At 38.6% G+C, this 13,902-nt stretch overlaps 1 long non-coding RNA gene across 1 annotated transcript; it reads left to right on the top strand.

Moving 5' to 3' along the window:
- Positions 1-6,689: 6,689 nt before the first annotated feature.
- On the top strand, positions 6,690-9,181 carry LOC128617538 (uncharacterized). Its single transcript, XR_008387577.1, has 3 exons — positions 6,690-8,037; positions 8,347-8,547; positions 9,063-9,181. It is a non-coding gene; the product is annotated as an uncharacterized LOC128617538 (long non-coding RNA).
- Positions 9,182-13,902: the final 4,721 nt, after the last annotated feature.

Here is a 13,902-nt window from a genome sequence, read left to right as displayed (position 1 = left end):
CACTCTTTCACTCTTGTATGCCTTTTTCTCCTTTCACTTTTTCTCCCTCTCTAACTTCCCCTTCATCGATTATTTGCAAAAGTAAAAATATATAAGACAGAATTGTGTAGATGGAACCCATTGTGCTCGTCAACAATATTCAGTGCATCATCCCTTCAGTAACATAAACTGTGGTACATTCTATACAGTAAAAAGGTTCTCTGTGTTCTGCTTTATTATATATATATATATATATATATATATATATATATATATATATATATATATATCAGATATATATATATATATATATATATCTGATATATATATCAGATATATATATATATATATATATATATATATATATATATATATATATATATATATATATATATATATCAGAGTCAATATCTTAAAAATCTTGTAATGTTGCCTGATCTTAGTGTTTTTCAGCTCATTGTGTCGAATGATAAAGTGTTCTTGCTGAAACAAGTTCTGGTACAATGAGTTGATTGTTAGCACTGATTTAGCAGTGAATTAGCGCTGATTTTTTTAGTGATTTAGCAGTGAATTAGCGCTGATTTAGCAGTGATTCAGTGGTGAATTAGCTGTGAGTTAGCTGTGATTTATTAGTGATTTAGTGGTTATTTATCTGTGATTTATCTGTGATTTAGCAGTGAATTAGCTGTGAATTAGCACTGATTTAGCAGTAAATTAGCTGTGAATTAGCTGTGTTTTAGTTGTGATTTAGCAGTGAATTAGCTGTGAATTAGCACTGATTTAGCAGTAAATTAGCTGTGAATTAGCTGTGTTTTAGTTGTGATTTAGCAGTGAATGAGTTGTGTTTTAGCAGTGAATTAGCTGTGATTTTACAGTGAATTAGCTGTGAATTAGCTGTGATTTAGCAGTGATTTAGCAGTGAATTAGCAGTGAATTAGCTGTGATTTAGCAATGATTTAGCAGTGATTTAGCAGTGAAATAGCTGTGAATTAGCTGTGAATTAGCTGTGATTTAACAATGATTTTGCAGTGATTTAGCAGTGATTTAGCAGTGATTTAGCTGTGAATTAGCAGTGATTTAGCAGTGATTTAGCAGTGATTTAGCTGTGATTTAGCTGTGAATTATCTGTGATTTAGCAGTGAATTAGCTGTGTTTTATTGGTGATTTAGCAGTGATTTTCATGCTGCTTTAGTGGTAGCCATACTAGCAAGTTGGGAAAGTGGTAGTTCGGTATGGTTGTTGCTATCTGACACAGCGATACTGCCCCCTGCTGACAGGACACCTTTCCCCCATCAGGTGAGCAGGTTCACTCAGCAAAAACTCTTTCTCTAGAACTCCACCAGGTGACCAAAAGTAAAACATGCATTATCCTTCTTTTGCTCTTTTCCCCCTTAAGAGTGCAGTACCTGAATAAATATTACTACCATCTCAAATGCCAAACATGTACTTTTGTTTTTGTCCTAGGCTCAACACCAACAAGCTAATGTTAGGAGCGCTAACACTTTATTAGCATTAATCTACTGTAGCCTCTCCAAAACCATTTACAGACTGTCAATAACATGTCATGCGAATGGCAACTAATGCTAACCTATATATATATAACCGTTTATATGTAGCTGTTGATGTTTAGTATATAATTATACCAAGTTGAATTCATTACCATCTAAACAAAAGGGAACATTTTAGGAATAATTTTACAGGAGGAATGTAAACATGGACCCAGCTGGAATAAGACTCGTTGGGAGAGGGAGTGGAAGAGGGAGAGGCATATGTATGCGTGGTGGAAGAAGACTGTAGTAGGTCAGATGAGATTCGGGCTACTATAGTTGATCATGTAATAAATCATGGTCTATCAATGAGAGTGCAGCCAAATCTGCAACGCTCTTACCAAGAATTCTTGAAAATAGCATAAATATCTAGTCACAAAAAAAAACTACTACTGGATCTTTTAAGCAAGTTGTGCTTATTACACGCAAAGAAAACTCAGTTATTCGAGATAGACTTACTTGAAATGTGTTGAAAATTTCGGTCTCTTGATTGAGCTGACTTATTAACACTATTAACGCTGATTAATAATTAACACGAAAAAAAGCTTACAATAAGATACAATTTCTTCAAACAGCATAATAAAAATAAGTGACTTTGTCTTTAATGAAGGCAGCAGACACATTGTTATTTTTAGCATTTTTATACATAGCATATAGTGTCAGGGATTGTATCAGGCGGCGAACACAAGCGCAGATTTTTATTGAATAAAGCACAAAGCAAACAAATGAAACTGTGGTTGTACACAAGAGCTGTAAATGTAACAACGGACACGAGGTAGAAACATGCGGACTAACGAGAGCACACATGATAAACCTGAACACGGCAACGACAAAAGCTTGACATTTACGTGCTGGAAAACTAGAACTTCTATAAGAGTGCTTATTTGGGGTAATACAGAGCGGGTGTGAGTGATGGGTAATGTAGTTCTGTTTGGATTTTAGTATAACCATGAGACATAGCTGCTTCATTGAAAAAAATTGAAGTCGTGTAAGTGGTCTTAGTCTTAAAACGAGGAAAATAATTGTGCTGGAATATTATGCAAATCATTGTTGTAGCTTGTTACGGGTTCTTCAATAATAGCTGGAATGAAGCTAGATATATTTTCTTAAAATGAGACCACTTCTCTAATGCAAAACATGCTTGAGGAGATTTTTTTTTCCTTTTTACACACACACACACACACACACACACACACACAAAGACAAATTTCCCAGAAACAAGGATTTTTTTTTATTTTCTTGAAATGCCGTTTTTTTTTTTTTTTTTTCAGCGTGGTTTCAACTTGGCCAAAACATGGCATCGAGGAAGGAATATGATTGGGAAAAGAGCCACAATGGATGTCCCAGGCCAGAGGGGTGCTAACATCACAATGTGTGCAGCAGTATCCACTGAAGGACTGCTGTTACGCAAACTGCTAACTGGGCTATACAACACAAAGCTTCTCATTTCATTCCTGGGTAGCTTGTGCCAGTGAAGAAAGAAAGTGAGACGAAATCAGCCCACATTTATTACCGTATGGGACAACGTGGTATTTCCCCACTCCCGTGCAGAGTGGTTAACAGCCCATCCCAGGATGCTGTCGCTTTTCCTCCCTCCTTATTCTCCATTCCTCAACCTCATAGAGGAAGTATTTTCCTCATGGAGGTGGAAGGTGTATGGCCACCATCAACATGATCGAATGTCCGTCCTGGACGCAATGAATGTTGGACGCCTGGACATTTCAGATTGCCAAGGATGGATCAGGCGTGCCAAAAGATTCTTTCCTAGGTGTATTGCCCAGGATGACATAAAATGTGATGTGGATGAGAACCTGCGACCAAATCCAGAATGACTAGGAGTTCTACTGGACTGTTTGTGTATATACAAATGACCAAAATGGCTGACTACTTGTTTTATTTTGTTTTGAATTTATTCTATATTAGAATTGTATTCATTTTTTTTATTTTCTCTGAAGCAGTATGACACACTAGGCCATAATATATTCGCATGGAAAACCACAATTCAGGAAAAGACTATTCGATCAGCGCTTTCACACACTGTTTTGTCCAATTAAATGCAATGCACACACACCGAACAGAGTGATTTGAGAGCGAATGCTGCCGGTCTCTGCTGATGAACATCTGTTCCTGAATTACCCTGAACACCCCCATGGCTGCATATATGTGTGTGTATATATATATATATATATATATATATATATATATATATATAAATACATGCAGCACCGAAATCTGTAACAGCATCAACACACATACATAATGTTAGTTAACACACTTTCCCTTGAACCTTACACACACAGACACACACACACACACACACACACACACACACACACAATAGATTGCATTTTGGTTACATCATCAACCATTTAGAATATTGGTTTATCAGTCTCCTACAGCTTCAGAAGCTTGACTTTGCTTGCACAGCTGATGAAGGACATTTTCCCGAAACATCCTGTTTCTCTGGAGACTTTTAATAGGAACACCTGTACACATTCATACAATTATCCAATCAGCCGATCATTTGGCAGCAGTACAATGAATAAGCTAGCGCAGATCCAGGCCAAGAGCTTCAGGTAACGTTCACATCATACATCAGAATGGGGAAATAATGTGATCTCAGTGACAGTGACTGTGGCATGATTGTTGAGTATGTCAGAAACTGCTGATTTCCTGTGATTTTCAAGCACCACAGTCTCTAGACAGAGTTTACACAGAACGGTGCGGAAAAAAATGTAAACATCTGGCGAGAAAAGAGGGCAGAGGAGAACGGCCAGATTGCTTTGAGCTGGAAGTCTACAGCAACTCAAATAACCACTCTGTGCAACCGTGGTGAGCAGAAAAGCATCTCAGAATGCACAACAGGTCGAAGCTTGGGGTTGGATTTTCCAGATCAGGTTCCACTTCTGTCAACCAAGAACAGGAGTCTGAGGTCACGGTGGTCACAGGCTCACCAAAACTGGACAGATGAGGATTATAAGAACATCGTGTTGTGTGATGAATATTGATTTCTGCTGTAACTGAGTATTCATTGCTCTTTGTTATGGCCACAATTTACCCGATGTAAAATGGCTACTTCTAGCAAGTCTTCTCAAAATGGTTTCACAAACATGACAAGTTCGGTGTACGTCAGTGGTCTCGCTTATCTGTCTCTTGTAACCTTTTTTGTTGGTAAATTTATTTATTGTATTCATGGTCCGAGTGTGTGTCCCGGGCTCAGCATGTGTGGACCGTGAAAGCTTTGATGTGTTCTCTAGCTAACACCACTGCTGCGTGCACTACAGGGGAGTACAATAGAGAGAGAGAGTGAGACAGACAGACAGATACAGAGAGAGGGAAAGTGGGAGAGTGTGTGTGTGTAAGAGACAGAGGGGGTAGGAGTGTGTGTGAGCGCGCAGGTGGGACGTGACAGGTGGAGGTTAAAATCACACTCAGCTCAAGTGCGCACTCCGAGGATCTGTCCAAATCCTCTATGATCCATGCAGAGCTGGCAGGAAATCCTTTGGCGTTTATTTGGGATGCGACCCGCTTATCGGCTTTAACACTTTAGCACCTAATAAGAGCGAAGATTTGCCCCTAATTACACACACCTGATTCACCAGCTCGTTAACACACTGCTCACGTTAGACAAGGCCTGTTAGAGCGTGTTAGTGTGTTAAAGTTTGTTAGGGTGCGAGTGTGTATTCCTGTGAATTAGACAGTGGTAGTGTGTGTTAGAGTGTGTTAGTGTGTGTTAAAGTGTGTTGGTGTTTGTTAGTGTGTGGTAGAGTGTGGTAGTGTGCGTTAGTGTGTAGTAGTGTTTGTTAGTGTGTGGTAGTGTGTGTTAGTGTGTGTTAGAGTGTGTTGGTGTTTGTTAGTGTGTGGTAGAATGTGGTAGTGTGCGTTAGTGTGTAGTAATGTTTGTTAGTGTGTTAGTGTGTGGTAGTGTGTGTTAGTGTGTGGTACAGTGTGTTAGTGTGTGGTAGAGTGTGTTAGAGTGTGGTAGTGTTTGTTAGTGTGCGTTAGTGTTTGTTAGTGTGTGGTAGTGTGTGGTAGAGTGTGTTAGTGTGTGGTAGTGTTTGTTAGTGTGTGGTAGTGTTTGTTAGTGTGTGGTAGAGTGTGGTACTGTGCGTTACTGTGTAGTAGTGTTTGTTAGTGTGTTAGTGTGTGGTAGTGTGTGTTAGTGTGTGTTAGAGTGTGTTGGTGTTTGTTAGTGTGTGGTAGAGTGTGGTAGTGTGCGTTAGTGTGTAGTAGTGTTTGTTAGTGTGTAGTAGTGTTTGTTAGTGTGTTAGTGTGTGGTAGTGTGTGTTAGTGTGTGGTACAGTGTGTTAGTGTGTGGTAGAGTGTGGTAGTGTGTGGTAGTGTTTGTTAGTGTGTAGTAGTGTTTGTTAGTGTGTTAGTGTGTGGTAGTGTGTGTTAGTGTGTGTTAGAGTGTGTTGGTGTTTGTTAGTGTGTGGTAGAGTGTGGTAGTGTTTGTTAGTGTGTAGTAGTGTTTGTTAGTGTGTTAGTGTGTGGTAGTGTGTGTTAGTGTGTGGTACAGTGTGTTAGTGTGTGGTAGAGTGTGGTAGTGTGTGGTAGTGTTTGTTAGTGTGTGTTAGTGTTTGTTAGTGTGATAGTGTGTGGTAGTGTGTGTTAGTGTGTGGTAGAGTGTGGTAGTGTGTGGTAGTGTTTGTTAGTGTGTGGTAGTGTTTGTTAGTGTGTGGTAGTGTGTGGTAGAGTGTGTTAGTGTGTGGTAGAGTGTGTTAGAGTGTGGTAGTGTGTGGTAGAGTGTGTTAGTGTGTGTTAGTGTTTGTTAGTGTGTGGTAGTGTGTGGTAGAGTGTGTTAGTGTGTGGTAGTGTGTGGTAGTGTGTTAGTGTTTGGTAGTGTGTGGTAGTGTTTGTTAGTGTGTGTTAGTGTGTGGTAGAGTGTGTTAGTGTGTGTTAGTGTTTGTTAGTGTGTGGTTGTGTTTGTTAGAGTGTGGTAGTGTGTGGTAGAGTGTGTTAGTGTTTGTTAGTGTGTGGTAGAGTGTGTTAGTGTTTGTTAGAGTGTGGTAGAGTGTGTTAGTGTTTGTTAGAGTGTGGTAGAGTGTGTTAGTGTGTGTTAGTGTGTGGTAGTGTTTGTTAGTGTTTGTTAGTGTGTGGTAGAGTGTGTTAGTGTGTGGTAGAGTGTGTTAGTGTTTGTTAGTGTGTGGTAGTGTTTGTTAGTGTGTTAGTGTGTGGTAGTGTGTGTTAGTGTGTGTTAGAGTGTGTTGGTGTTTGTTAGTGTGTGGTAGAGTGTGGTAGTGTTTGTTAGTGTGTAGTAGTGTTTGTTAGTGTGTTAGTGTGTGGTAGTGTGTGTTAGTGTGTGGTACAGTGTGTTAGTGTGTGGTAGAGTGTGGTAGTGTGTGGTAGTGTTTGTTAGTGTGTGTTAGTGTTTGTTAGTGTGATAGTGTGTGGTAGTGTGTGTTAGTGTGTGGTAGAGTGTGGTAGTGTGTGGTAGTGTTTGTTAGTGTGTGGTAGTGTTTGTTAGTGTGTGGTAGTGTGTGGTAGTGTGTGGTAGAGTGTGTTAGTGTGTGGTAGAGTGTGTTAGAGTGTGGTAGTGTGTGGTAGAGTGTGTTAGTGTGTGTTAGTGTTTGTTAGTGTGTGGTAGTGTGTGGTAGAGTGTGTTAGTGTGTGGTAGTGTGTGGTAGTGTGTTAGTGTTTGGTAGTGTGTGGTAGTGTTTGTTAGTGTGTGTTAGTGTGTGGTAGAGTGTGTTAGTGTGTGTTAGTGTTTGTTAGTGTGTGGTTGTGTTTGTTAGAGTGTGGTAGTGTGTGGTAGAGTGTGTTAGTGTTTGTTAGTGTGTGGTAGAGTGTGTTAGTGTTTGTTAGAGTGTGGTAGAGTGTGTTAGTGTTTGTTAGAGTGTGGTAGAGTGTGTTAGTGTGTGTTAGTGTGTGGTAGTGTTTGTTAGTGTTTGTTAGTGTGTGGTAGAGTGTGTTAGTGTGTGGTAGAGTGTGTTAGTGTTTGTTAGTGTGTGGTAGTGTTTGTTAGAGTGTGTTAGTGTGTGGTAGAGTGTGTTAGTGTGTGTTAGTGTGTGGTAGTGTGTGTTAGTGTTTGTTAGTGTGTGGTAGTGTGTGGTAGAGTGTGGTAGAGTGTGTTAGTGTTTGTTAGTGTGTGGTAGTGTTTGTTAGAGTGTGTTAGTGTGTGGTAGAGTGTGTTAGTGTGTGTTAGTGTGTGGTAGTGTGTGTTAGTGTTTGTTAGTGTGTGGTAGTGTGTGGTAGAGTGTGTTAGTGTGTGGTAGTGTTTGTTAGTGTGTGGTAGTGTGTGGTAGAGTGTGTTAGTGTGTGATAGTGTTTGTTAGGGTGCTAGTGTGTATTACTGTCAATTAGACAGTGGTACTGTGTGTTAGTGTGTGTTAGTGTGAATTAGAGACTGATAATATGTTAGTGTGTTTGTGTTAATTAGAGGGTGTTAGAATGTGTTAGTGTTTGTTATTGTGTTGGTGTGTTTAGGCTTGTGTTAACACTGTGTTGTGTCTCATGTGAATGTTAAAGTCCGTACCGAATTTGCTAGTCTTACAGTTTTACAGCATTGCAGGTGTAGTTTTACAGTTTTCAAGTTTTACAGTCTGACAATTTTAGTTTTATACTTTTACAGTCTTGCAGTTTTAGTTTTAAAGTTTTTACAACTTTATAGCCTTAAGGTTTTATAGTTTTACAGCTTTACAATTTTAGTTTTATGGTTTACAATGTTTCGGTTTTACTTTGACATTTTACAGTCTTACAGATTTATAGCTTTATAGCCTTAAGGTTTTACATTTTTACAGCCTTAGAGTTTTACACTCTTGTGGGCTGGGTTGTGTATTTCTCATCTGCTTTTGTTCTGATAATCTGTGATGTGTTTCAGGCCTTGACACATATGCCTGATGTCAGCGTTAGCACAGTAAGACTCCAGTGTCAGACTGTACTGTCACTGGCGTCTTTTGTGGATCTGCCTAGGTCATACCTGGCCTTTTTGTACTCATTTGTGTTGCCTGAGATGAATGCAGTGGAGTGGACATGCAGCAAGGACCGAACCTCAGAGTCAGAAACGGAGCAGGGAGATCAGGTCTGATTGTCCAGAGTGAGCGAAGGGCACTACCTTGTAAACACCTTTCACATTGCTGTAAACATGGTCGAGGATGTTCTTTACTCTCATTGGAAAATGCACATTGATGGTAGTATTTTGGGAGGAAATTGCTGTGAAACTGTTTTACTGTTTTATACTTGTACCATTTTACATTTTTATAGGTTTACAGTCTTGCAGCCTTACATTATTTTTTTCAGTTTTACAGTCTGACCATTTTACAATTTTTCAGTTTTACAATTTTTGGTGTTGTGGACCTGCTCAGTCTCTCAAACAGACTTGTTGTCGTGGTTTCTGACACTGTATGACACACTGATATTTATAAACATGGACAAAAGGTCAAAGCCACAGAGATTAAAAAAAGAAGGAGAGGGAATCCGAGCTATGTTTTAAAATGTAAAACTTTTACCCGATGATAAAATCATAAGAACCGTATGCTATTAAACTGCAGATGCTAGTTTCCGTCGTGCCACTGAACAGATGCTGTGGAATTTCAGATGCAGTTTTCCCTCTCCATCACCCATCACATCTGCCCCCTGCCTCCTTCCCCCCACCTCCAATTTTTTTACCCCAGATGTCCGGGGTACCAGTGTGCCATGTGGCGTCTCGTTTCTCCTGGCACTGTGATGGCAACCGTGCCAACTGCCTCCTCCTCCTCCAACAGACTGGAAACTATGGAAACGCCACCGAGCAAACATTGTTATCAAAAAATATAATATTTTATATATATATATAATATGAAAATCAGGGACACTATAAAAATATAGTGCACAAATACTGTGACAGGTTATATATTAACATATATATATACAAATAAATAATCATTACAAACACACAAAAATGCATTTTCATCCTCATCAAACCATTCAGTGAGCCCTCGTGGAAGGGGGCGGGGTCATCCTAGAAGAGACCACACCCATCAAGATAGAAACGTTTCATTGTATGCTAAAGTGGATCAGTCAGAGGAACTGCAGGAGTGATAAGCAGTGGCACAACATAAATAAATGACCCCTACAGCATAATAGACACTGGGTTGTCCTGCTATTTGTTACATTTACTGTGTGTGTGTGTGTGTGTGTGTGTGTATATATATATATATATATATATATATATATATATATATATATATATATATATAATATAATAATAATATAATATATTATATATATATATATTATATATATATAATGTGTGTAATAATAATTTACCCTTTCAAAAGAATCTTTCCTGTGCAAGTTGCATAAATATATGACATGGCACCCTGCAGAGATAAAACATTAAACATAACATTTTTATTAAACTTTTATTCACTCACCAGCCAGCTGTACTGCTGCACATTCATGGAGTGTCCAATCAGCCAATCATGTGGCAGCAGCGTGATGCATAAAATCGTGCAGAGACAGGTCACGAGCATCAGTTGATGTTCACATCAACCATTGGAATGGGGTCAGGGGTGGTGGTTGAGATCTCATTGAGGATCAAGGTCATGAGAGAATGGCCAGACTGGTTTGAGCTGACAGGAAGTCTACGGTAACTCAAATAACCACTCTTCACAACCACGGTGAGCAGAAAAGCTTCAGAACAAACCACACACCAGTCCATGGGCTACAACTACAGAAGTCCAAATTGGGTTCTACTACTGTCTGCCAAGAAGAGGAATCTGAGTCTACAGTGGGCACAGGCTCACCCAACACTAGACAGTTGAAGATCAGAAAAATGTTGTCTGGTCTTTTCCAGTCTGCAACAGTCCAGTTTTACTGCGTGTGAAAATCCCAGGATATATTACAGGCTAATAAATTATACAATAATCCCACACAAAACATGCAATTAATTAATTAATTGGGTTTTTTTTTTATTTTAAAGACCTTCTAAATATGAATTTGCCTTGTTTCTGACTTTCATGGTGTTGCTTCATCTTACACAAACTACAAGCACATCATTATTTCAGCATCTGTCCTTGATTTGTGTGTGTGTGTGTGTGTGTGTGTCAGTGTTGACAAAACTCCAGGGAACTGTAGTGCCATTCCTGTTGTCATGGAAACTTCCGGAACACACTTGCGACACAGATTGTGATCATAAGAGAGATTTATTTACTTGTTTATTTTTGGATTTGCTGCTTGTTTATGTGTTTGTTTGTTTGATTATCTGACAGGATGTGGACCGATATTTTTCAGGGGAAGATACGTGAGCAATTAGTCTTTAGCGAAAATTCGGCTCAAGGTTTCTTGGTCCATCAGATAAAGGAAGCATGATAACGAGGTTTGGAGGCGTGCTGGTGTGAAGGTGTGTGTAAGAACACACGGATACACAAACAGGGGAATAAAGGAGATGTGAAGAAGCATGGGATCAGACTGCATGGAGAGTCACACATTTACATCCACACTGAGGCTTTGTAGGTTGTATGTTGTAGAATGTAAATTGGATGTTTCGGGTGGTAAGTTGTAAATTGTAGGCTGTCAGTTACACACTGTAGGTTGTAAATTGTAGGCTGTAAGTTGTTAATTGTTGATTGACAGTTGTAGGTTGTAGATTTTAGACTGTCAGTTGTAGGTTGTAAATTGTAGGTTGTAAGCTGTAGGTTGTAAGTTGTCAAGTGTTCATTGTCAGTTGTAGGTTATAAATTGTAGATTGTCAGTTGTAGCTTGTAAATTGTAGATTGTCAGTTGTAGCTTGTAAATTGTAGATTGTTAGTTGTAAGTTGTTAATTGTAGTTTGTCAGTTGTAGGTTGCAAATTGTAGGCTGTAGGTTATATACTGAAAGTTGTTAATTGTAGATTGTCAGTTGTAGGTTATAAATTGTAGATTGTCAGTTGTAATTCATAGATTGTAAGTTGTAAATTGTAGGTTATAGGTTGTTAATTGTAGATTGTCAGTTGTAGGTTGTAAGTTGTAATTTGTAGATTGTAAGCTGTAAGTTGTAAATTGTAGGTTATAGGTTGTTAATTGCAGATTGTCAGTTGTAGGTTGTAAGTTGTAAATTGTAGGTTATAGGTTGTTAATTGTAGATTGTCAGTTGTAGGTTGTAAATTGCAGATTGTCAGTTGTAGGTTGTAAGTTGTAAATTGTAGGTTGTAGGTTGTTAATTGTAGACTGTCAGTTGTGGACTATAAATTGAATGTTGTTAGTTGTTAATTGTAGATTGTAAGTAGTAGGTTTTAAATTGTAGTCTGTAAGTTGTTAATTGTATGTTTAAGGTTGTAAACATACAATTAACTTTGTATTTTGTAGGTTTGTATTATAAAGTTATTGGTGTGTATTTGCTTGGTCATAATTGTTTCTTTCTTGCAGTCTGTTGTGTTCTGTGTCATCACATGGGCCGCATGCTTAGCTAAATGAATAAAATAAGTCACTACGAATTGCTTTCCTTACTTCACGCATGCAACACCTTGTTACACCACTTTTCATATGACAGGTTTGCTGTACAAAATTACAAAATCCAAACAACACCAACAACAGCAGTGAGAACAATGCAACAATCACAAAGCAAACACAATGATGGTTGATGCTGAGAAGGTTTTGTGCAAAGCAGTAACCAGAATTTCAGCATGGATAAAACCACATGGTTTGATGATGTACAGAAAGAGTCTACATTAACGAATTACGATTTGCTAGTTTCACAGGACATGAACTGAATTTTTCTCTATTCAACTAAATAGTTCCTTCACATTTGTTCAGTTGCCTGGTTGTACAACTTTCATTGTGAAATCAAAGAGACAAATCCATGGTAGCAACCAACAGAAAGTACCCAAAGTACAAAAGCAATAATAAACGCAGAAAAAGTTTCGTTAAGAGTAAACGTGGCAGGTTCATGGTTAAACTTGAAAAACTGGAGAGAAAAAAAAAAGTGTACACAAAAACAATTATACTGTAAATATAAATATATAAAGAGAGCGTGGTCGCTTTTGATGTTATTTGATTTCAGTTTATAAAAGACAGTTTTTATAAAGTAACCAGTTTATTTGCATTTCTTATTAATTTTTTTCACACGCACACACACATACAGAAACACACACAGTTGAGATTTCACAAGCGTTAAAAAGCTGCGAGAGCATGGGAGGTGAGATCGTGGTACAGTTTCACAGCCCAAATGGCGCAAAGTCCTCGCACTTCTATAAGTTAAACTCTTCAAACTTCCTGAATTACTAATTCCTCAGTTCTGAAGCTCATAAAGGCAACGGGTTGGGGGGGGTGGTTCTCAGCTAGTTTTGACGGCCCCGTGGTCTGCAGCGCTTTTATATTTTTAAAGCAACCTTGCTTCTGGATGTTTCTCTTTTATTCCTTACCTGGATAGACATTTAAAAAATTCTTTACACAAAGATTTTTTAGGTGTTGAACTGAACAAAAGAACTACAGCTTTTTGTTTTTTTGAAAAATTGGAAAAAGACACAAGACTGTTCAATTTTTTGAAGGGAATGAACCACTGATCCCATAATGCAATGCAAAGGATGTCAAATTCTCATCATGATTGAAAGCTTGATGCTTGAGGATACTCATCCTACTTGTAAAATCAGATTTTATGTGCGTATTTACACATTTAGAGTCATGTTCAGAGCCAGCAAAGTAAGTCGAGTAAGTTACTTCAGTAGTTATTCGTGTTACATGTATTCACAGACAGGTTATATACATGCTTAAGTTGATTTTCTGATTGTGCCGTCCAGCTTATTAACATCCCCTGTGTGTAATTCACACCTCTGAGGTTGCCAGATTTAGAAAGAAGCGTCCGAGGTGGGGTTTTTTCAACAGTATCTAGAATTTAAACACAAGTGTATACTAAAACATAACGCTCACGAAATCGTAATGCATGCAGATGATTTGAAGGCTATTTTATTATGGTTTTAGCTCACTATTTTAACCCTTGCACACAGTACACTGGTGTTCCATTCCGGCAGTTGGAATGGAAATCGACTTATCGGATATTTTCGATCAGTTTAAAGAAATGTTTTATCGGCGCGAGTCTGTTATAAGATTAGTCAGGACACTGTTGGGTTCCTGTGTGTAGAGTATCATGACTGTGTATAAAATTTAAACCTAGTAAGCTATGTATTACAAAAAATGAAATAATTGTGGAAAAAACTGCAAATTCTTAAATCCCTGAGTGTCTACTTTCATATGAGCCATTACCCATTACTGTGGAGTGTGACATGACAAATTCAATGCTGAACACGGACACGCCCAACCATTCACAGGGCACAATCACACACACTCACACAACTCGGCCAAAGAGATGCCAATCAGCCTACAACACATGTCTTTGGACTGGGGGAGGAAACCGTCAAAGCACGGGAGAACATGCCAGCTCTGTGCACACAGGGCAGAGGCAGGAATCAAACTGCCAGC

The sequence above is a fragment of the Ictalurus furcatus genome, chromosome 13 (genome assembly GCF_023375685.1).
Source record: "Ictalurus furcatus strain D&B chromosome 13, Billie_1.0, whole genome shotgun sequence".
Taxonomy (NCBI): Eukaryota; Metazoa; Chordata; class Actinopteri; order Siluriformes; family Ictaluridae; genus Ictalurus; species Ictalurus furcatus.
The sequence above is the reverse complement of the archived record's forward strand: the minus strand, read 5'-3'. Positions and strand labels throughout refer to the sequence as shown.